Source organism: Eumetopias jubatus, unplaced genomic scaffold (genome assembly GCF_037043125.1).
Source record: "Eumetopias jubatus isolate StellerSeaLion01/CBP00866 unplaced genomic scaffold, mEumJub1_p1.0 scaffold_16, whole genome shotgun sequence".
Taxonomy (NCBI): domain Eukaryota; kingdom Metazoa; phylum Chordata; class Mammalia; order Carnivora; family Otariidae; genus Eumetopias; species Eumetopias jubatus.
In genome coordinates, this window is record NW_028274822.1 from 51693945 (window position 1) to 51719700 (window position 25756).

Consider the following 25756-nt stretch of genomic DNA (forward strand, 5'->3'; position numbering starts at 1 on the left):
TTTATGTTCTTACATATTGTAACTGGTAGAGAATTTACTATTTTGAAAACTACTATATCATTCTAAAAGCAACAGAGGACTGTGTAAATGTGTGATTTAAAATATAAAAGTGGAAAGAAAAACATTAATAAGAGGTATGGTAGCTGTGAAGTCCCTTCATAAATAAATATTTTGACAGTTGGGTATTTTACAGGCTGAAGAATAATACAGATGAGACTATTGACAACCAGTCTGTTTATAAGTTCCTCAGCATCACAAATTATAAATAGTGTTGCTTTATTTGTTTATTATAGTTACTGTGTTTCTTTATCCAAGAAAGGCTAGTAATACATAAGGATTTCTCAACTAAAAATAAGTAGTGGGAATGGATAATTTGATCATGACTGATTGATTGATTTCCCCGAACTTCTCAAGGGCTGGACATTTCTGGTTTCTTGGCCTCCATTACATAAATTTTATGAATAGTTGATCTTTTTTCTATTTTGTCTTTATTGCTTAATAGCATCCATGAAGATTTCCCTATTAAAATATTTCATTATTCTATATAAGTTTATTCATATATCCCTGTGCCTATCCTGGAGCAAGAGAAAACTTTTTTTGCTCAATCATAGATATTGATTATTTTATAGGCTAAAAACAAGGATGACATTGATTTTTTTAGGGGCTAAAAACAACGGTATTCAGGAGTTCAAAAAATGCCTTTGAGTACCACATACAAACTATCAAATTCTATCTAATATCTAAGTACTTTTTAAAAAAGTTTTTATTTAAATTCCAGTTAGTTAACATACAGTGTAATACAAGTTTCAGGTTTGCAATAGAGTGATTCAACACTTCTATACAGCACCCAGTGCTCATCACAAGTTCACTCCTTAATCCCCATCACCTATTTAAACCAATCTTCCACCTGCCTCCACTCGTAACCATCAGATTGTTCTCTGTACTTAAAAATCTGTTTCTTAGTTCACCTATCTCTTTTTTTACCCCTTTGCTCATTTGTTTTCTTAAATTCCACATATGAGTGAGATCATATGGTATTTTTCTTTATCTGACTGACTTATTTCTCTTAGCATAATACCATCTAGTTCCATCCACGTCCTTGCAAATGGCAAAAATTTCATTCTTTTTGATGGCTGAGTAATATTCCATTATATATGGAATGTTACTCAGTATATATATATATATATATATATATATATACTGTTTCCATAATTTGGCTATTGTACATTATGCTGCTATAAGCATTGGGGTATATATATATATATATCCCTTTGAACTAGTATTTTTATATTCTTTGGGTAAATACCTAATAGTGCAATTGCTGGATCATAGGATAGTTCTATTTTTAACTTTTTGATCTAAGAACTTTTTTATAAATGCAAAAGAGGCTCTTTTGGCTAAATCAGTGGTCTTAAGCATGCCATCTATATTTTATAAATAATGTTTTTGGAATGCTTTCTTGCTATAGTGGCAGAATTCAGTAGTCATGCCAGTGATATGCCATGGCCTCATAGCCCACAAAGCCTAAAATATATGCTACCAACCTCTTACATAAAAAGTTTGCTAACTTCAGAGCTAAATTAGTGGAAGAGAAAATTTATCTGGTACTCTCCATTTTATTGTACAAGATGCAAATATCAAACAAGAATGGAGAGTGACTGCTGTCCTTTCTGGTTATGCTGGTATTTCTAGAGTCAATATTGCATAAAATACACTTGTTTGTTTTATTTATATACTGTTTTAGAATTTAGTTCTTTACTATAATCATTTAATATTATTATAGCAGCCTTATACAATAGATAATGTAGATATTATTATACTTTCTTTCCATTTGAAGAAATTGGAATTCTGATTTAGATCTTCATTAACTACCCAAGATATGAATGTAATGAAAATCATGTCATCCCCAAGCTCAGACTTCTATTTCTCAGTCCCCTTCTGTCAGAGAAGTTCTTTGGCTACTGTACTGTTTACTCTTCCAAGGAGTATAGAAAAAGTACATTTTCTAACTTTTTTTTACCATTAAGTTGGGTCATATGACTCAGTTTTGGCCAGTGGATTGTGGATGAAAGCAATGTAAGACCTTGTCCTTAAAAGCGTGTCATGCCACTTGCCAGTTCCTTCCTCCCTTGCTCCCCCAGGTAGCAGAGCTACAGGATAAAGTAGGTTTATATCTTTCCAACTTGTACTAGATTTTGTGAGAGTGAGAAATAAATCTTGTTTGGTACAAGACACGAAGATTTGGGGGTTATCTATTATTATCCCATAGCCTAATCTATTCTTATTAATATATAAATTATTAATACATAATCTATTCCTATTAATACATTAATTCTCCACTGGAATGCCTTAGTCACCTTGAACACATTGTATTCAAAATCAGACTCATTCTCCTTGATTTCTGCCTTCTACCTACCCCAGATCTATTTTTGATCCAGTACCAGTTTTATAGGATGACATCACCTCATAGAAAACACAGTCTTTCTAGATTCTTTCCTTTCTTCTGATTCTTAAATCCATCTTTGCCAGACTCTTAAATTTATCACTTATCTATGTGTTTGGCCATCTTACTGGCTTTTTTGCCCTACTAGTTTTCTAATATGAAACTTATATGATCTAATAATGAGAATTTTGTTCTTCCTTTTAGAGTCTATGTTTTTGATCTTTTTTTTTCTTTGTCATGTCCTCTAGAAAAAATGTTGCATAGCTTGTAATAATGGTTATCTTAGATACCTGGATTTCACTAAAGGATGATATTTGCTGTAGTATTTGCTGTAGTTTTTGAGTATATATTTATCAAAATAAGAAAATTTTTTCCACTATAAGTTGACTATGACTTTTTATATAATAAATGACTACATTGTCCTTTTATTGAATTCCTAATAATCCTTCAAGTGTCACTTTGTGTTACCTCCTTTGTTCAAACATTTATGTAAGTATTCTTCTCCTTTGGGTTCACATAGTACGTTTTGCACCTATTATTATATTGTGTTATAATTGCTTAACTTTCTGTCTTCTTTAAAAACCTGTGAATTTTGGTGAAGACTGTTATTCTTGTCTTTGTGTATTTGGTACTCAAGAGTGCCTATCATAGATCTGTCTTCAGTAGATGTGCAATAAATGAGTTTCCTTCCCTGTACATACTGATTGTACAGCATATTAAAATAACACTTTATGGATCAGGAGAATGGGTTTGAGTTCTGACTCTGCAGGGCCTATTTTGATAAGAACTAAATTTGATGGTGTATTAGGATACCCATCTCAACTTTTTGATGAGTAGAGGATTACTCTGTTATCCTTATCCTTGTCCTTGGCCTACTCTGTGTTATCTCCCTAAGGTTCTTGGTAATGCAGCCACAAAACTATCATCTTACCTAGGGTGTTTATTCCAAGTCAGTTTAACTGCGGTCCTACCCTGATTCCTTTTTAACTCTCCATTTCTTTGCTGAGTCTGAATCCCTGCTTTTGAATTTGAGGACCAACTATATTAACTGGATCTTGACAACAAGGGGTTGGACCATAATGATAAACTCCTTATTAAAAATGTGTTTCTGATACTAGTTACCATCCATTAGTTAAGACTCAAGTTGCTGACCAATGGCCATAAACATGGTTGGGCAAGGGGCAAGGAGAGGTGCAGAATTGTGAACAAAATTCACAATTTGGCCAGTTAGTCCTAGCCACAGTTTACTTTTTTTCATGATTCTAGCTTATCATTGATATCTTTTTTTGTAAGATTTTACTTATTTATTTGAGTGAGGAAGTGAGAGACAGAGCATGAGTGAAGGGGGAGGGGCAAAGGGAGAGGGAGAAGCAGACCCCCGTCCTGAGCAGAAAGCCAGATGTGGGCCTTGATCACAGGACCCTGGGATCATGACCTGAGCCGAAGGCAGATGCTTAACTGATTTAGCCACCCCGGCGCCCCACAATCATTGGTATCTTAATGTGGTCTGTGGCTTTATAGCTTATCTTTATGGAGCAGGAAATGAAATTCTAACAATGAGGTTCTAGAGAAGATATGCTCTTCTTAGAACAACTACCAAAAAGAGAGAAAAGACCCAAGTAAGTACTTTATTCTCAGAGCAGCTAAGATGCATAACTAGAATTTCATCACGGAGAGAAGTCAGGGACTTATGTATGAAAATTGGGGGATTAGATCTTCAGAAACAGTGCAGTTAATCATTAGAGCACCATTCTGGCTACAAGGAGGAAACATCTACAAAGAACCTCCTGACAATACCAGCCCTGAATGAAATGGCCTCTAAATCAGTGATAAAAAGAACTGCCCCAGATATTTGAAACCTAGGACTAGAAAGTAAAAAACCAGTGAAGATCTCTTGATCTGAAAAGCTATGAGGGACTAATTATTGTTAGAGAAGTTTCTCTGTAAGTAATATATAGTCATAGATATATCCAAAAAGAATGGAGAAATGAATTAAGCTGTCATTATCACGGAATTGCCATTAGAGAATGCCCTATCTATGAATATATTGCCTGTTTTAGGCCAAAGGTTGTTAGTGAGAAGTCATGCAATGTAAAATACATATAGTAATTGTCTTGGACATTATTAGCCTGGTGTCCAAGAGCATCAGTCACACTGGAGAAGGATTTGGCATGTTGGCACCTAGACTTGATTGCTGCTAAGAACCATCCTTACCTGTGGAATTGTAAGGGTCCTATAAATTGTATTAATATCTTATTCATTATTTACTTATTCATTTAACAAATATTTATTGAGCATTTATTCTGTTCCATATAGAAACAGCAAAAGGTAGGAATAAGCCTGAAGCATTTCTCTTGATCAAGGAAAAATTTACAAATCCGTGCAGCAATAATCTCAATGGTAATCAATACGAAAAAAAAATAGGGCGGTCCCCAAACAAATGCAAGGAGGCTATATATCCAGTTATACCTCAGGGTATACCCAGATACTAAGGTAGTAAGGATGTAGTACCTGTTACCTTAGTTCATTTGGAATTAATTAAAGGCATGTTGAAAATGTGGAACTCCCTTTCTGATTTCTTCCCACTCAGTTTTCCATTCCTTCCCCTATGGACTCTGGGAAACAAACTGAGGGTTACAGAAGGGAGGGAAGTGGAGGGATGGGGTAACCAGGTGATGGGTATTAAGGAGGGCATGTATGGTGATGAGAACTGGGTGTTATAGGCAACTAATGAATTGTTGAATACTACATCAAAAACTAATGATGTACTATATGTTGGCTAACTGAACATAATAATTAAAAAAAAAAGAAAATGTGGAATTTCACTGTAATGGGCAAGAAGATTATTTAGGAAGATGATTTAGAACTCCAGGAAACCCTCATCCCCTACCTAAAGGTGCTAGTCTTTACCCAATGGAATCAAAGAGGAGGTACCCAAGAGATATGAGTCATAAACAGTTAATATTCCTGGGAAAAGAACATCATGGACACTGAAAACTCTGCTGTGTGTTTTAATTAATGCTAGCTAGATGAGCCTTCTGCCCAGAAATCCCTCCTCTTTTTTAATAAAGAGACAAATAAAATTCCAGAGGTAGGTGAAAGGACAAGAAAAATGAAGTACTAATTAACTTAAAAAGGCCATTCCTTCAAATGCAGGTCATTTTGTCCCTTGTCAAATAATACATTGGAGGAGAAATTGTGCAACAGATCCCTCGTGGCATGCAGTTTCGTAATCTTAATCTTGCTAAGAACTTTTGCTTGATTTGTTCAGTCCTCCTTCACTCATTGGGGCCTAAATCTGGCCTAAAGCAGGCTTCCCATTGAGCAAGGAGCCCATTGCAGAACTCAATCCCAGGATCCTGGGATCGTGACCTGAGCCGAAGACAGCTGCTTAACCGATTGAGCCACAAGGCGTCCCTCTTTTTTTTTTTCTTGTTGCTTCGCACTTTGTGAAATTATCTTTCCTGTGCTTCTTTTTCTTTTCTTTTCTTTTTTTTGTTTTATTTAAATTCAAGTTAGTTAACATATCTTGTGCTTTTTCATTTTAGTGTTTAATTATTCCCAGTAGCAGCTAAGCTCCTTGGTTGTGCCCCCTACTGTATCTACAGGACCAACCACAGTGCCTGCCTGACATAAATTAGTCACTCAATAAATATTTGTTAAATGAATGAATGAAGGGCACCTCAGCTGGTTAAGTGTCTGCCTTCGGCTCAGGTCATGATCCCAGAGTCTGAAGATCGAGCCCAGCATCGGGCTCCCTGCTTAGTGGGGAGTCTGCTTCTCACTTTCCCTCTGCCCCTTCCCCTCTGCTCATGCTCTGTCTCTCGCCTTCTCTCTCTCAAATAAATAAATAAATAAATAAATAAATAAATAAATATCTTTATTATTTATTATACTCATGAATGAATGAGTAAAGCATGACTCTTATCTCCTTTCATTGTTCATTCTATTGCTCCTTAGAGAATGATCTTGGTAATGCATGGAAAAGCCCTGGCCATTACTTTCTCTTTGCATTTCCTTTATTGTCTCCTTCTATCGTCTTCTGCTTCATTTCCTCTCTCTGCAAGAAAGTAAACAGAAATTGTGATATACACAGGTTTATATTTTATATGTTTCAGCTCCCACAACAACTTTGTATATTATATGTATGTGTGTATATATATATATATATATATATACACACATATATATAATGGATAATTCCTAAATATGTCTTCTACTGAATTGCTATATTTTGCTTATCACTAATTTGAATTGTTGACAAAAGAATGTTTTCTAGAGTATATGATGGATTATTCCCTACTTGCTCTTCTCTGCCTGTGGCAGGCACTGCTGAAAATGCTGCATAGGATGCTCCTTGTTGGCACCTCTCCTTCAGGAGCAACTTTGCACAATATATCACAGGATATCTCTATGAAGAATTAGTAAAGTTCAACTTAAATACGATTTACAGCACATCAAGTCCACGAGTAGAATTGGGAGCCACACTGTGACTCGAAGCAATCTTTATTGATCCAGCTAGGTTTTAATAACATCAATCAACATGTACTCTGACAGCTATTTGATATTTTTTGACTATGGTGAGAATTTCACTGACGTCTCTAGACTCTTTCTTCATCTGTCTCCTTGTCTGTTGTCCTCTCTCCACTATCAAAATCCATTTATGGCCAGATCTGTTGACTCAGGGGCACTAGCTTATTTCATTAATATGGTAGAAAAAGAGGAGGTTTTCAGGCTGCCTTTTGCCTTTCTTTTATGCTCCATGGTATGATGATGCAAAAGCAGCTGCCCCACTCTTTGATTGAAACACATCTTCTCTTGACCTTTTAAAATTTAAATAATTCTTTTTAAAAAGATATATAGGAACGGGGTACAATTTTACGGTGAAAACTTTCCATATAGTTTTCCACTTTAAGACAAGTATTCTGGAAATGATCATCTACTCGGATGTAATTTCATCTGTACTGATCTTTTAAGAAGTCATTAAGTCTGCTTGTACACATTCATTTCCTTCATCCCCATTTTTGCCAAATGAACCATTAAAAATTGCTAGTGGATACAAGGAGTGTATAGCAGAGAAATGGAGTGCTTCTCTTTATATTTTGTTTTTCTAGTTTACCTCAATTATACACTCTGTTTCTTCTTTTGTTTATAAGTCTGTTGCCATTTTCATATTCTTCTGACTTATTCAGTCAGTTGTATTCATAGTTCTCTCTTTTAAAAATTTGGAACTATGTTTCATTCATTTTCTTGTAACTACCTATTTTAATTACTGAATTGTAACAGGAACTAAGTGCCCATTGAACTAAACCTAGCATGTTGGCAATATGCTTTTCAGATCTTACAAAAATATTTGTTGAACACCTACTATGTGATAGTCACTATAATTATGTACTCGATGTAAAAAAAAGGAGTAAAAGACAATATCATACCTCTAATTCACTGGAAAATACACCTAGGAACTGGACCCATTACTATGTTATGATTCAAACCTAGAATTCTCATGCATTCTTTCCATTTTTGAAAGGCAACTATAAATGTCACTAATCCTACTGTAAACCATCCAATTTTTCTTTTTGCTATAGAAGTAAAAGTACCTTCAGCAGTATTTTAGAGAAAATAGAATTGGCCTTGGTCATGAAATCACTTGCAAACTGGCTTTTCAAAATAGTTGTATGATTATTAACAGGGTTTGTGATATGCCATGTACTATAATTAACAACGTATCCTTATCATGTTCATTTCTTCAGACAACCCTTTGAAGTCATCATATAATTAGGTCTACTTTACAGAGATGTAAAGTGAGGCTCAGAGATACTAAATATAACTTGCTCTGGGTCCCAATGTAAATGGAGCAGAGATTCAAACTGCCCTTTACTATTATGACTTACCTTTAACCAGCTTGCTTCTTATTAAGATAAATGAATGAGTGCTAATTTCATACTCAACATTCAAGTAAATGTGATCTTGAGCTCTCAGCTCAACATTATTTCCCAAAAGACTGAACTTTCTTCATATAATCACAAGGTGGCAGTGTATCAAACCTTAATTCAGAATGTGAAAGTTTATGCGTTTGTACTATATTGATATTGGCCTCAGATGTAAATCTGAAAAATGTGATTGGTAAATGTTTAAACAAAATGGAAACTGAGGAAGAAATTCTTATCATTAGGAATTTAAGTTACAATGTATTTTTGGATATGAACTTTTCTTCTATAATATACAAGAAAAATAATTTCTTTATTTGATGAGATAGACCATATATCAATTTTGGCACTTTCTTATTTTCCATATGAAATATTTGTTTCGTAGTCAATTGTAATTATATGACCTGAAATTTGCATGATGGCCTTTATGTGAAAATACTTTGAGAGATTATGAATATTTCTGAGAATGTAATGCTTTTACAAGTCAGAATTCTTCTAATGGCAAAAACAATGCTAAACAATTATGAACATTATTGTAAAGTTGTTTTCAAATGAAAGCTTCCTAAAAGCTCCACATAAATTTAACTTTGAAATGATTACATGTTCGTGATGATTTGTATTTTTTAATATATGTCATCTCTTGGTTCCATCACTATTGCTTTCAGGTCTTAATTATCTTTTTGAGTTGGTAATATCCTTCTTTAACCAAAATAGTTAATACGATTTCTGTTTAAGAGCAGAATATTATAATTCTGATATTTCAGATAGATTGACATAGAATGAACCAGGGATGACATTTAGAACTTTATATGACTTAAATGTAACTTTAATTAAGGTTTTATCTTCTTATTGCTGGATTCTCTAATTCAAATAATAAGAAGGAAAACTTTCCAAAGAGGCCAGAATAATACACATGCATTCTTAAAGATATTAATCACAGACTATGGGGCATAATAACTTGCCTCAGCCCTATAATTCAGAACTATTTTCTTTGTTATTCAACTCTTGATTTTTCTCCCTCAAACATATCACTAGTCATTGTTCACCATATTCATTCTCAATCCTGCCTGCAGCTGACTGTAAAGTAACATTATGGCATTTTATAGGTAATCTGAATATAGATCAGCTATTTTATGCCTGGAGAAAGTAAAATATGGGTGATCTTTTGATGTCTCCAAAACATTTTATTTTGCTTTTCTTTATTCTGCTTTTCTGCCAAGATACCTCCCAAAAAACCTCTCAATTTCTATTAATAGATAACAAACAAAAATGTGGTAAAACTGAAAATTTGAATGAGTAGGGAAAAATCTAATTATTTGTTGTTGGATGCACATTTATGCAACAAAAAATGCCAGCATTTTTGTGTTTTAGTTTTAAATTTCACAATTACTTCCAAATGTTCTTTTATTGCTTTCTGTAATACTGCCAATTTACTGAGAACAAATCCATCAAATGAATTCAATTTGTTTACATTTTATTTTCTTCAATTTATCTTGTGCATGGAATATTTCTAAACTTAATTCTATTTGTATATTATGTCCTCATTGCATTTCTTCTTCTTTTCAAAATCTCTTTATTTTTCCTTTAAAGGCTGGTATCTTCTGTCTGGATGAGCAGAAGTGACCCTAAAATAACTCTATACTTCTGCATTCTAGTGGGTATTATTCATTATTAAAACATAAGGTTATTCTTCATCTAAGATTTCTAGTCCAGCCTTTTAAATATCCATCTTATCATGGAGATACACTTTCCTTCTTCAATGCCTCAATGGATCAGAAGAAATTTCAATACAAATCAATCCTAGAAAAGCTAATGACAGAATGTGATAACTCACAAAAAACTAAGTTGTGATCCTTGCTTCTAGGTTGGACTTTAAGCTTCATGCATAATGAATTCTTGTGCTATTTACCATTTTTAACATCTATTCACTCCTAAAATGTGACTCCCGGAATGATAATGAGAAATATTTGCTGTTTGTCTCAAGTAGCTTTTAAGAACATAGGATGCAATGATTCTCAGAGTAGGTAGCAGAAGGGTACCATCCCCCTAGCTTTCCTAGATTATTTTCTAGATAAATGCAGAATATATTTGCAACAACATATTGTAAGATTACCCATGTCCTTGTAACTGCATGTTATTTTAGATAATAAAAGTAAACTGACATATACAACCTTCATTTCTTAAATTAAAATGCTGCATAGATTCCTTAGGCAAGACATACTAGTTGGAAAGAAACATACTCCCACCATTGAGCTCAATGTCTGGACCTTCTACTTTGCCAAGAAGTGTCTCTCCCTAGGGGGAAATATGTTCTTATTTTCTGTCAAAAATTTTTTGCTAAGTTACTTACAACTGTCTGAAATTAAGTTTCATAATTCTCTACTTCCATGTAATTTTATATTTCTTAAAATTTAGTTTGAAACTGAAAAAATGAACATGCTTGTGAAGATTAAGAAGTGAAAATTCTAGGCATACTGATAAAGTCATGAAGTTTGAACTCAAAATATTTTTAATTAATTCATTAATTAATTTTTTTATGTAGTGTTCCATGATTCATTGTTTGTGTATAGCACCCAGTGCTCCATGCAATACATGCCCTCCTTAATACCCATCAACAGCCTAACCCATCCCTCCACCCCCCTCCCACCTAAAACCTTCAGTTTGTTTCTGAGTCCATAGTCTCTCATGGTTCGTCTCCCCTCCAATTTCCGCACCTTCATTAGTGCTCACCATAGCACATACCCTCCCCAATGTCTATCACCCAGCCACCCCATCCCTCCCACCCCCCACCACTCCAGCAACTCTCAGTTTGTTTCCTGAGATTAAGAATTCCTCATATCAGTGAGATCATATTATACTTGTCTTTCTCTGATTGACTTTGCTTAGTATAATACCCTCTAGTTCCATCCACGTCATTGCAAATGGCAAGAGTTCCAGTTTTTTGATGGCTGCATAATATTCCATTGTGTATATATACCACATCTTCTTTATCCATTCATCTGTTGATGGACATTTTGGCTCTCTCCATAGTTTGGCTATTGTGGACACTGCTGCTATAAACATTGGGGTGCACGTACCCCTTTGGATCCCTACATTTGTATCTTTGGGGTAAATACCCAGTAGTGCAATTGCTGGGTCATAGGGTAGCTCTATTTTCAACTTTTTGAGGAACCTTCATACTGTTCTCCAGAGTGGCTGCACCAGCTTGCATTCCCACCAACAGTGTAGGAGGGTTCCCCTTTCTCCCCATCCTTGCCAACATCTGTTGTTTCCTGACTTGTTAATTTTAGCCATTATGACTGGTGTGAGGTGGTATCTCACTGAAGTTTTGATTTGGATTTCCCTGATGCCAAGTGATGTTGAATACTTTTTCATGTGTTTGTTGGCCTTTTGGATGTCTTCTTTGAAGAAATGTCTGTTCATGTCTTCTGCCCATTCTTGATGGATTATTTGTTCTTTGGTGTTGAATTTGGTAAGTTCTTTATAGATTTTGGATACTAGCCCTTTATCTGATATGTCATTTGCAAATAACTTCTCCCATTCTTTTGGTTGTCTTTTGGTTTTCTTGACTGTTTCCTTTGCTGTGCAAAAGCTTTTTATCTTGATCATTTAAAATATTCTGATATAAAAATTACTCAGGAAATATTTTCTAATTAACAAATTTAAAAATAATTGTTTGGTATCACCTCACACCTGTCAGAATGGCTAAGATTAACAACACAGGAAACAACAGGTGTTTACAAGGATGTGGAGAAAGGAGAACCCTCTTACACTGTTGGTGGGAATGCAAACTGGTGCAGCCACTCTGGAAAAGAGTATGGAGGTTCCTCAAAAAGTTGAAAATAGAACTACCCTATGATTCAGCAATTGCACTACTAAATATTTACCCCAAAGGATACAAAAATTCTGATTTGAAGGGATACATGCACCCTGATGTTTACAGCAGCATTATCAACAATAGATGAATTACGGAAAGAGCCTGAATGTCCATCAACTGATGAATGGATAAAGAACTGGTGTATATATATATATATACTGTGAAATATTATTCGGCCATAAAAAAGAATGAAATCCCATTTGCGATGACGTGGATGAAACTAGAGAATATTATGCTGAGCAAAATAAGTCAGTCAGAGAAGAGAAAGGCAAATACCATATGATTTCACTCATGTGGAATTTAAGAAAAAAAAAAGGAGCAAAAGGGAAAAAAGAAGAGAAAGAGACAAATCAAAAAACAGACTCTTGGGGCACCTGGGTGGCTCAGTCAGGTAAGTGTCTGCCTTCGGCTAAGGTCATGATCCCAGGGTCCTGGGATCGAGCCCCACGTCAAGCTCCCTGTTCAGTGAGGAGCCTGCTTCTCTGTCTCCCTGTCCTTCTGCCTCTCTTCCTGGCTTGTGCTCACTCTCTCTCTCTCAAATAAATAAATAAAATCTTTAAAAAAAAATAAACGGACTCTTAATTATAGAGAACAAACTGATAGTTACCAAAGAGGAGGTGGGCAAGGGATGGGTTAAATGGGTGATGGGTATGAAAGAGGACACTTGTGATGAGCACTGGGTGTTATATATAAGTAACAAGTCACTAAATTCTGCACCTGAAACTATTTTTGCACTATATGTTAACTAAGTGGGACTTAAGTAAAAGCTTGCAAAAAAATAATTGTTTCAAAATCACTCAGAATTTACTTAATGAACTTTATAAATGTTTTACCTTTTCAAAATTTTGAAATCTATAGAAATAACAACATAACCTCACAATGAAAACCTATATACACTTGAATTAGATTGACAAATGATTAACATTTTTAAATATTTGCTTTACTTTGTTCTCTATATCAGTGCATGCATCTATCATTTTCTCTCTCTCTCTTTCATCCCAAATAACTATTATTTATTCAATAATATTGATGTTGAAAATTCTCATGTTCAACCTCCTAGGCAATCTCCTCCTCCCATAGGCAACTGTGGTTCTGATTCCTATCATCCTGGATTAGTATTGCCTATTCATAAAATTGGAATTATACTTGAATTTTTTTCTTTGGCTTCTTTCATTAAGATAATGTTTTTGAGGGGCACCTGAGTGGCACAGTTGGTTAAGTGTCTGATTCTTGATTTTGGCTCAAGTCATGATCTCAGGGTTGTGAGATCAAGCCCTGCATTGACCTCCCTGCTGGGCATGGAGCCTGCTTAAGATTCTACCACAGCCTCTCTCTCTCTCTCTCTCTCCTCCCTCTCTAAAACAAACAAACAAACAAACAAACAAAACGGTAATGTTTTTGACATTTATCCATATTGTTATGCATATGGATAACTTTATTAGAATCCACCAGAAAGTTTTACATAGCTACTGTTCCGTATTACCACTCTCATCAGCAATGTATCAGAGTAGTCTACATTGTTACAAATATTTAAAGGGAGCACCCACTTTTGTAGTCCCAGAGGCCATGAAAGAAGTTTGATTACTTTGAAACCTCCATGCTGTGAGAAATGCCAGGCTACATGGAGAGGTCATGCATAGGTGCTCTCTCAACAGCCCTCATAAGCTGAGCCCAGGTTCCAAATGTGAGTGAAGATGTCACCAAACAATGCCAGCCCTAGTCATTAAGTAGCCTCAGCTGTGCCAGGCTTCCCAGCTCGGGACCAGTAGAAACATGCATCCTCATGTTCCACATCTGAACTCCTGAACCACAGAATCCCTGAGCATAATAAAATGGTTGTTTTATACCACTTAGCTTTGAGTGGTTTGTTAATTCAGTGGCAATAACTAGATATTTGGATACATTGTACCTGCATTATCATTCAGTTTGAAATGTTTTCTAGTTTTTCTTGTGATTTCTTTGACTCATGGGTTATTTACAAGTGTGCTGATAAATGTCAAATATTTCAGGATTCCCTAGATATATTATTCCACTTCTAATTTAATTCTATTATGTTCAGAGAACATATTATAAATAAATGCAGCCCTCCGAAACTTGTTGAGACTTGTTTTATGGCCCGCAGATGGTTATTTCTTGGTGACTGTTCCATGTACACCTGGAAAGAATGTGTATTCTGTATTTGCTTCATGTACTTTTCTGTAATATTGGTGGTCAAAGTTAGTCAGTAGTGCTGTTCAGATCTATAAACTTGCTGCCTTTCAGTCCACTTGTCCTATTAACTACTGAGAGAGGGATATTAAATTTCCCCCTTCTATTCTGTCACATTTTGCTTATTTTGAATTCTCATTACCAAGAGCATATACATGTAAAATTTTTCATACTTTTCATGAATTTACACTTTTTCATTATAAGATTATTCTTACTATCTCCAGCAAACCCTTTATCTTATAGTCTGATTAGTCCAGTATTAAAAGTTTTTGGTGTTTTGTTTTGTTTTATTTTTTACTTTAAAACAACTTTCTTATACTTGCTTCTTTTCCAATTATTTTACTTAAAACCTGTATGGTAATTTAACTTCTAAATTTATTTCTTATAAATACCTTATAGGATCTTGATTTTCTTCTTTTATCCAATCTGCCTTATATTAGGAGTGGTAAGTTTTTGGCATTTCATGCCGGGAATGGCCAGCAATCCCTGTACCAATGGATGAAAGATGACTCCAAACTTTGCCGTGAAAGAGAGGAGAAGGCAAGGGGGTCAACGCTCAGAGAGGAACACACTTTGGTCTTCTTTGCTCCCACTTCTGTTTGGTCCTTCAGGATAATCACAAATCCTTATCACTGTTTCTCAACCTGCGATGTGTGACAAGGGTCTTACTGAAACTAGGAGGATCTGTTTACAGGAAAGATATGAAATGCTAATCTGCCTGTTCTATGAGTTCTCCTAAATGTAGCCTAAGGGACAATGCATACATCTCTTAGATCACAGGGCGGCTGTTTGGGCTAAGAAAGTTTTGGGCAAGGCAACTCCCTATGGCATTCCTATGGCAGAGTGGTCACCCAGGCCTGGGCATTCTAAAGGCCTATGCCCTTCTCCGAAACCTTCCCTGCCCTCAGTGGCCTCCGTGTTACATTTTAGCAAGCCCGGTATTATGGCTGATTTCATGCTCTACATTAACCCCAACAATTTAATGTAATTACAGATATGATTTGCTTTAATTCTACCATTTCACTATTTGTTTTAAATTATTCTCCTCTGAACTTTGTCTCTATTTTACTACCCTTTTTTTGTGAATTAATTAATTGTTGCTTTAGAATTTATGTCCTTTATTGGTTTCTTTGTTACAGTGGAAGATTAACAAAATTGATGTTCTCTCAAAAAGTAGATGAGGAATACTTGTAAAGGAGACCAGCATTAGAATCATAGATTGTTGCCCAGAATTTTGAATGTCAGCTGCAAGATGACTCTTTAAAAGTAATGAGACCTTCATGTGCAAAGAAATGAGTCTAGAAACAGATTTGATTTATACCTTTCACTAAAATTAGTTCAAACTGGATCTTAGACATTAATGTAAACTACAGACTATAATTCCTAGAAGATACCATAGGAGAAAATCTAGGTGACTTTATAATGGCAATGACTTTTTAGATATAAAGACAAAAAGCACAATCCATGGAAGATAAAATTGATAAGCTAGACTTCATTAAAATTAATTACTGTTCTGCAAATATACTATTAAGAGAATAAAAAGATAATACATAAACCAAGAGAATATATTTGCAAAAGACCTACTTGATAAATAATTAATATACTAAATATACCAAGAATTCTTAAATTCAACAAGAAAGTGAAAAACCAGGTTAAAAACTGGGCAAAAGACCTAACAGACACCTCACCAAAAAAGATATATAGATAGCAAATACACATATGAAAATATGCTCGACAGCATATATGATTAAGGACTTTCAAATTAAGACAATAATGAGATATTGCCACACACCTATTTAGAATGGCCAAAAATCCAAAACACTGACAGCACCAAATGTGGGGAGGATGTGGAGCAACAGGAACTCTCATTCATTGCTGGTGGGAATGTAAGATGGTACAGTTTGGAAGATAGTTTGGTGGCTTTTTAAAAGCTAAGACTGTTGAATCACAAACTTGTACCTCTGAAACAAATAATACATTACATGTTAAAAAAAAAAAGATAGTAGGAAGGGAGAAATGAAGGGGGGCAATTGGTGGGGGAGACAAACCATGAGAGATGATGGACTCTGAGAAACAAACTGAGGGTTCTAGAGGGGAGGGGGGTGGGGGGATGGGTTAGTCTGGTGATGGGTATTAAGGAGGGCATGTACTGAATGGAGCACTGGGTGTTATACGCAAACAATGAATCATGGAACACTACATCAAAAACTAATGATGTACTATATGGTGATTAACATAACATAATAAAATTTAAAAAAAAGCTAAACATACTTTTACCATATAGCCCAACTATTTGTGCTTCTTAGTATTTACTCAACTGATTTTTATTCATAATTGCCAAAACTTGGAAGCAACCAAGATGTTTTTGGATAGGAGAATGGATAAACAAATTGTGGTACATCCAAACCATGGAATATTATTCAACCATTAAAAGAAATAACTAAAGGGGCGCCTGGGTGGCTCAGTCGGTTAAACATCTGCTTTTGGCTCGGGTCATGATCCCAGCATCCTGGGATCAAGCCCTGCATCGGGGAGCCTGCTTCTCCCTCTCCCTCTGCTGCTGCCCCTACTTGTGCTCTCTCTCTCTGTCAAACAAATAAATAAAATCTAATAACAAAACAAAACCAAACAAAAATCAACTATCAAGCCATGAAAAGATACGAAAGAATCTTGAAAACATTTCTAGGTGAAAGTTAACCAGGGACTTGAGAGCTAATGAAATAGGCAAAGTTTTGGCATTTCTTTCCCTTCAGCTTTATTGAGATGTAATTGTCCAAAACTATACATATTTAAAGTGGCAATTTGATGAATTTTGGCATATGAATATACCTGGGAAACCATCACTAGGATCAAGATGATGAACATAGCCATTACCTTCAAAATTTTCCTCATGCTCATTTATAATCCATGTCTGTTCCTGCCCCAACCCCCCTCATTCCAGGCAACGACTGATCTAGCAATAATCTTAACAGTGGGGAAAGAGGTAGTGACATGGTCATATATATATGTTTCAAAAAGAAAACTCTGAGAACAGTATGGAATAGAAATGGGGGAAGATCCTGAGTAGACTGTATTCATAGGCCATATAGGACACTATTAAAGTAAATTGACCTTAGCTTAGACTGAGGTGGTGGTGATACAGATGGTGGAATGGAAAGATAAAAGATGGATAAGGTATAACTATAGGACATTGTTGATGGGTGAACATGGAGGTGAAATAGGGGAAATTAATTATCAGACGTGAGTTCCACCTTTCTGCTTTGCAGAATGGAATGGATAGTAGTGAAATTAAGTGATGTAGAAAAACCCCTGGGGGTGGGGAGGAGAGAGAAAAAGAAAGAAAAACCCTGGAAGAGGACTAGAGATAAATATTTGGTTTTGGTAATTTTGAGTCATCCAAGATGATATATCAAATGCATTATCAAATATAGAGATTTGGAGTTAAAAGGAAAGGTCAGATATGGAAATAAGAGGTTGAGAGTCACAGGTGTTTTTCCATTAGACTACATGGCCTGATTTTGATTGTATATTCTCTTTCATCTTAAGAAAACAGAAGTATCACTGCTGGAGTTGGAGGAAAAAGAAAAATGTGTCATAGTCCATTGAAAGATTCTTTTTATAAAAAGAACAGGAATTGCAGACAAAATTTGATTTTGACCCTAGTGTGTATTTCTTTCTTTATTTTAGACTTTCCCTTTTCTATTCTATTTGTATTTTCATATAAGTATTTCTTCAGTTTTATATACTGATTCAGCTTCCAGAATTAATAGCATCAGACTTACTTCATAGGGACTTTCATGTCCTTGATTTTCAGGTTCTTTCCTTCAGTGGTTGGCTCTCAGCTTAGAGGCTCGATTTTTATTACTTTTGGCACTTGCCATAAACTCTTCTCATTCTTACAGAAGAAAATTTCTGGTTATTTATAAACATATTCTACCGTTTTTCTCTGAGATCTACTGAGCTTGCCTATCTATTCCTTAAAATTTGTTCATTGATTGAGAAAATTTAGCATTACATAGTGTGAAAGACATATCTTCCTCAAGTGGTGGTGTTTTACAATTTTTTAAAATTTTATTTTATTATGTTATGTTAGTCACCATACAATACATCATTAGTTTTTGATGTAGTGATCCATGATTCATTGTTTTTCATAAAACCCAGTGCTCCATGCAGTACTTGCCCTCCTTGGGTATTGATGGGTATTAATACCCATCACCAGGCTAACCCAACCCTCCACACCCCTCCCTTCTAAAAACCTCAGTTTGTTTCTCAGAGTCCATAGTCTCTCACGGTTCGTCTCTCCCTCTGATTTCCCCTCCTTCATGTTTCCCTTCCTTCTCCTAATGTCCTCCATGCTATTCCTTATGTTCCACAAATAAGTGAAACCATATGATAATTGACATTCTCTGCTTGACTTACTTCACTTAGCCTAATCTCCTCCAGTCTCATCCATGTTGATATAAAAGTTGGGTATTCATCTTTCTGATGGCTGAGTAATATTCCATTGTATATATGGACCACATCTTCTTTATCCATTCATCTGTTGAAGGGCATCTCGGCTCTTTCCACAGTTTGCCTATTGTAGACATTGCTGCTATGAACATTGGGTGCATATGGCCCTTCTTCTCACTACATCTGTGTCTTTGGGGTAAATACCCAGGACTGCAATTGCTGGGTCATTGGGTAGCTCTATTTTTAATTTTCTGAGGCTCCTCCACACTCTTTTCCAAAATGGCTGTACCAACTTGCATTCCCACCAACAGTGTAAGAGGGTTCCCCTTTCTCCACAACCTCTCCAACATTTGTTGTTTCTTGCCTTGTCCATTTTTGCCATTCTAACTGGTGTAAGGTGGTATCTCAGTGTGGTTTTGATTTGAATTTCCCTGATGGCTAATGGTGATGAACATTTTTTCATGTGTCTGTTAGCCATTTATATGTCTTCTTTGGAGAAGTGTCTGTTCATGTCTTCTGCCCGTTTTTTGACTTGATTATTTGTTTTTTGGGTGTTGAGTTTGAGAAGTTTTTTATAGATCTTGGATACCAGCCCTTTATCTGTAGTGTCATTTGCAAATATCTTCTCCCATCCTGTGGGTTGCCTCTTTGTTTTGTTGACTGTTTCCTTTGCTGTGCATAGCTTTTTGTCTTGATGAAGTCCCAAAAGTTCATTTTCGCTTTTGTTTCACTAGCCTTTGGAGATGTATCTTGAAAGAAGTTCCTGTGGCTGAAGTCAAAGAGATTACTGATTGTGTTCTCCTCTAGTATTTTGTTGGATTCCTGTCTCATATTGGGGTCTTTCATCCATTTTGAGTTTATCATTGTGTATGGTGTTAGAGAATGGTTGAGTTTCATTCTCTATATAGCTGTCCAACTTTCCCGGCACCATTTACTGAAGAGTAATGTCTTTTTTCCATTGCATATTTCTCCCTGCTTTGTTGAAGATTATTTGACCATAGAGTTGAGGTTCCATATCTGGGCTCTCTATTCTGTTCCATTGGTCTGTATGTCTGTTTTTGTGCCAGTACCATGCTTTCTTGATGGTTACTGCTTTGTAATATAGCTTGAAATCAGGCAATGTGATGCCCCCAGCTTTGTTTTTCTTTTTCAATATTTCCTTGGCAATTCAGGGTCTTTTCTGATTCTATACAAATTTTAGGATTGATTGTTCCAGCACTTTGAAAAACGTCATTGGAATTTTGATCGGGATGGCATTGAAGGTATAGGTTGATCTGGGTAGCATAGACATTTTAACAGTGTTTATCCTTCTGGTCCATGAGCATGGAATGTTTTTCCATTTTTTTGTGCCTTCTTCAGTTTCTTTCATGAATGTTCTGTTGTTCCTAGAGTACAGATCCTTTATCTCTTTGGTTAGATTTATTCCAAGATATCTTATGGTTTTTGGTGCTATTGTAAATGGAATCATTTCTCTAATTTCTCTTTCTACAGTTGCATTGTTAGTGTATAAGAAAGCAACTGATTGCTGTGCATTGATTTTGTATCCTGTCACATTACTGAATTGCTGTATGAGTTCTAGTAATTTGGGGGTGGAGTCTTTTGGATTTTCCACATAAAGTATCATGTCGTCTGCAAAGAGAGAGAGTTTGACTTCTTTGCCAATTTGAATACCTTTCACTTCTTTTTGTTGTCTGATTGCTGTTGCTAGGACTTCTAGTACTCTGTTGAACAGTAGTGGTGAAAGTGGGCATCCTTGTCACATTCCTGATCTTAAGGGAAAGGCTCTCAGCTTTTCCCCATTGAGGATGATATTCACTGTGGGTTTTTCATAGATGGATTTTATGATCTTGAGCAATATTCCCTCTAATCCCTATACTCTGAAGAGTTTTAATCAGGAAAGGATGCTGTATTTTGTCAAAGGCTTTTTCTGCATCAATTGAGAGGACCATATGGTTCTTCTCTCTCCTCTTATTAATATGTTCTATCACATTGATTGATTTGTGAATGTTGAACCACCCTTGCATCTGGGGATAAATCCCACTTGGTTGTTGTGGATGACCCTTTAAATGCATTCTTGGATCCTATTAGCTAGGATTTTGTTGAGAATTTTGGAATCCATATTCATCAGGGATATCAGTCTGAAATTCTTTTTGATGGGATCTTTGCCTGGTTTGGGGATCAAGGTAATGCTGACCTCATAGAATGAGTCTGGAAGCTTTCCTTCTGTTTCTATATTTTGAAACAGCTTCAGGAGAATAAGTATTATTTCTTTGAATGTCTGGTAGAATTCCCCAGGGAATCGATCAGGCCCTGGACTCTTGTTTTTGGGGAGGTTTTTGATCACTGCTTCAATCTTGTCACTGGTCATTGGCCTATTCAGGTTGTCAATTTCTTCCTCTTTCAGTCTTGGCAGCTTATAGGTTTCCAGGAAGGCATCCATTTCATTCAGGTTGCTCAGCTTATTGGCATATAGTTGTTAATAATAATTCTAATAATTGTTTCTATTTCCTTGGTGTTAGTCGTGATCTCTCCCTTTTCATTCATAATTTTATTAATTTGTGTCCTTTCTTTTTTCTTTTGGATTAGTCTGGCCAGTGGTTTATCGATCTTATTAATTCTTTCAAAGAATCAGCTTCTAGTTTTCATGATCTGATCTCCTGTGTATCTGGTTTCTAATTCATTGATCTCTGCTCCAATCTTAATTATTTCTCTTCTAATGTGTAGCTTAGGCATCGTTTGTTGCTTTTTCTCTAGTTTTTTAAGGTGTAGAGTTAGTTGGTGAATTAGGGATTTTTCTTTCTTTCTTTCTTTCTTTCTTTTTTTTTTTTTTTTTTGACTGAGGCTTGGATGGCTATGTGTTTCCCCCTTAGGACCACCTTTGCAGTATCCCATAGGTTTTGGACCAATATGTTTTCATTCTCATTGGTTTCCATGAATTGTTTAAGTTCTTTGATTTCCTAATTCACCCAAACATTCTTGAGCATAGTGGTCTTTAGCTTCCAAGTGTTTGAATTTCTTCCAAATTTTTTTCTTGTGATTGAGTTCCAGTTTTAAAGCATTATGGTCTGAGAATATGCAGAGAATAATCTCAATCTTTTGGTATTGGTTGATACCTGATTTGTGACCCACTATGTGGTCTATTCTGGAGAAAGTTCCATGTGTGCTCGAGAAGAATGAGTATTCTATTGTTTTATGGTGAAATATTCTGTATATATCTATGAGGTCCATCTGGTCCAGTGTGTCATTCAAAGCTCTTGTTTCTTTGTTGATTTTCTGCTTAGATGATCTGTTTATTGCTGAGAGTGGAGTATTGAGGTCTCCTAGAATTAACATATTGTTATCAATATGACTCTTTATTTTGGTTACCAGATGGCTTATGTAGATGGCTGCTCTCATGTTGGGGGCATAGATATTTACAATTGTTAGATCTTCTTGTTGGATAGACCCTTTAAGAACGATACAGTGTCCTTCTGTGTCTCTAACTACAGTCTTTAGCTTAAAATCTAATTTGTCTGACATAAGAATTGCTACCCCAGCTCTCTTTTGAGGTCTATTGGCATGGAAGATGGATCTCCATCCCTTCACTTTCAGTCTGGATGTATCTTTAGGTTCAAAATGAGTCTCTTGTAGACAGCATATGGATGGTTCCTGTCTTTTTATCCAATCTGCAACCTTATGCCATTTTATAGGAGCATTTAGGCCATTCACGTTGAGAGTGATTATTGAAAGATACAAATTTATTGTCATCATGTTGCCTGTGAAGACCTAGTTTTTATAGATTGTCTCTGTAAATTTCTGTTCTATATCACTCTTGGGGGTCTTTCTCCTTTTATAGAACCCCCTTAATATTTCTTGCAGGGCTGGCTTTAGTGGTCACATATTCTTTCAGTTTCCGCCAGTCGTGGAAGATCTGCATCTCTCCATCCATTCTAAATGATAGCCTTGCCAGATAAAGTATTCTTGGCTGCATGTTCTTCCCATTTAGTACCCTGAATATGTCTTGCCAGGCCCTCTGGCTTGCCAGGTCTCTGTGGATAGGTCTGACATTATTCTGATGTTCCTCCCTCTGTATGTAAGACATGTCTTCCCCCTAACTGCCCTTAAGATGGTTTCCTTGGTTCTAAGATTTGCGAGTTTTACTGTTACATGCCGGGGTGTTGGCCTGTTTTCCTTGCTCTTCAGAGGGGTCCTTTCTGCTTCAGGACAAGAATGTTTGTTTCATTCCCCAGATTAGGGAAGTTCTCAGCTATGATTTGCTCAACTATATCTTCTAGTCCTCTCTCTCTCTCCACCCCCTGAGGGATCCCAATAATTCTGATATTGGAAAGTTTCATGGTGTCACTTATTTCTCTGCTTCTATTTTCATGGATTTTGAGTTGTTTTTCCCTGGCCTCCTCTTTTCCATTCTTGTCTATTAATTGGTTTTCTAGGTCACTAATTCATTTTTCTGCCTTGCTTACCCTAGCTGTTAGAGTATCTAGATTAGATTGGATCCATCGATAGCATTTTTAAGTTCTGACAATTCAGCTTTCATTTCTGCCCTTAGAGACTCTATGTTGCCATTAATCGATTTCTCCATTCTAGCTATTGTCTTCACAATTGCTAGCCTGAATTCCATCTCTGACATCTTGGTTATATCTGTATCCATTTGTAAATCTGTGGCATAAGTCATAGTCTCTGAGTCTTTCCTATTTTGGGGGTTCCTCCTCCTAGTCATTCTGTTGAGGGGTGGTTGAGGGAATGTATAGAGTCCAAATTATTGACCATAACCCAAGCAAGATGCACATGTTTTATAGGGACTTTAGGGTTGCTGACCTCTTGTTCTCCTAGCCTCTCTTTCTGGGGGAGGGGCCTGCTGTGCTGTTACTCAGGCAACCCTGTTTGGGCAGAGTTGCCCTGCCCACTGTGGCAGGGGATGGGCTCAGTGAAAACCGGTTTTGGGGGGCTTTTGTTCTCTGGTGGCTTTCCCTGGTGGCTTTCCACGTCTCTTCCAAGAGTCAGAGCAAAAGAGATCATTTCTAGCCCTCTACCTCAGAGCAGAGAGATCGCAGTCTGTTCTTCAGTGAACTCTCCAGGCCACACTATCTGAATTAATAGCAACATACTTACTTCATACGGTCTTTCATGTGCTTGATTATCAGGTTGTTTCCTTCAATGGTTGGCTCTCAGCTTGGGGGTTGGATTTTTATTCCTTTTGGCACTTGCTATAAACTCTTCTCATTCTTACAGAAGAAAATGATTTCTGGTTATTTATAAACTTGTTCTACTGTTTTTCTATGAAATCTACTGAGCTTGCCTATCTATTACTCAAAATTTGTTCATTGATTGAGAATATTTAGCATTACATAGTGTGAAAAAATCTCCCTCAAGTAGTGGTGTTTTACAATTTTTTAATGTGTAAGGGATATTATCCATTTCCTCTTTGTTTTCTTGTCCTTCTTAAAAGTAAAATCAATACCCCTGATATTAGGAATATTGGCAAAGAATGTTAGAGTTTAAAGGAAGTTTTGTGAAGTAAAAATTTGTTATCGCTGACTTCTTGCTTAAAAATGATTAAATATTACTCCGCTCCATATGTCGTTTTAGTTACCCTGAAAATGTTACTTTTATTTAATGCTATAGTAATTTCCATACAGCTTTGTCAGGATTTTCTATTATTAGTCTTAATAAGGACTAGAAAAATATGTAACTACATCAAAAGGTACAGTTTATTACCATGTAGACATTGATCAGTTTTGTATCTAATGCAGCAATTTTATCCTAACTTTCCTTTATTAAATTTCTTATAAGTGCCTAGTTGAATGGGATCTCTGATGTGTGTTCATCTATTTTTATGAGTCATGTTGTTTGGACTTTTAAAAAATTATACTTAAGAGGTTTTGGAGGATATTTTTGAGATGCTTAAGTAAACTAATCTGTTTGAGAGGTAATAAAGCTACATTCTTTGATAAGTAGTTCTCATAAGCTGCTTAACCTTGGCCTAGAGTAAATCCCAAGCAGCAAAACAAATTTGCAACTCCGTTTCTCCAGACTCTTCCTCCTTCCCTACTGATTTTATTCTTTGTTTTAGTGGCTGGTTCATGCATGACCAATATATTATTTCCCATTGTTGATAGCAGTGATCAAGAATTTTGCTTTTTCCCTATCAGTTGATAATCTTCGTTAGATCATAAAAATCTATTCTCTCTTTGATGAGAGATAACAGAGAATCTGATTAGTCTTTTTGTCTGTCTCTTGGTCTATTTTTAATCACAAATAGACCAGTCAATTAAGAGTTTCTTCAGTCAATTAAGAGTTTCATTCATAGCAGCTCTTTGGAATCCAAACTAATGAGTTTCTGTTTCTGTACTTACTTTGTCCTATGGCTGGGCTTGTAGAACTGAATTTATAATCTTTCCATGTGTCTGTGTCTATAATTAATGTCCTGACCTCTCACTTAGTGAGTATTAGATGTTTTCCTTCCATAATACCTCACCTCCAAGGTGACCCCAATCATCTCTGTTCCTGGCATTCAGTCTTTTGTAGTTTTCTCTCATACTATGCCATGCTTGGTCTGGGTGGCCAAGAGTTTAGGATTAAATGTGATAGTATATAACTTCTTAGATGTGGCTTTCATCTTGGGCATACCTTCTTGCTCTCTTTTTCTTGGACCACTTGTTCTGGGAAAAAGAAAACTGCCATGTTACAAGAGAAGTGCTGTGAAGAGACCCAGCTGGTGGGAAACTGAAGCTAGTTTCAGTCAAAGAGGACCTTAGGCTTCCACATGAGTGTGTTTGGAAGTCCCTGTTGAGCTGTGAGATTACTCAACCCTGGATAGCAGCTTGACTGCAATCTCCTAAGAGATTCTGG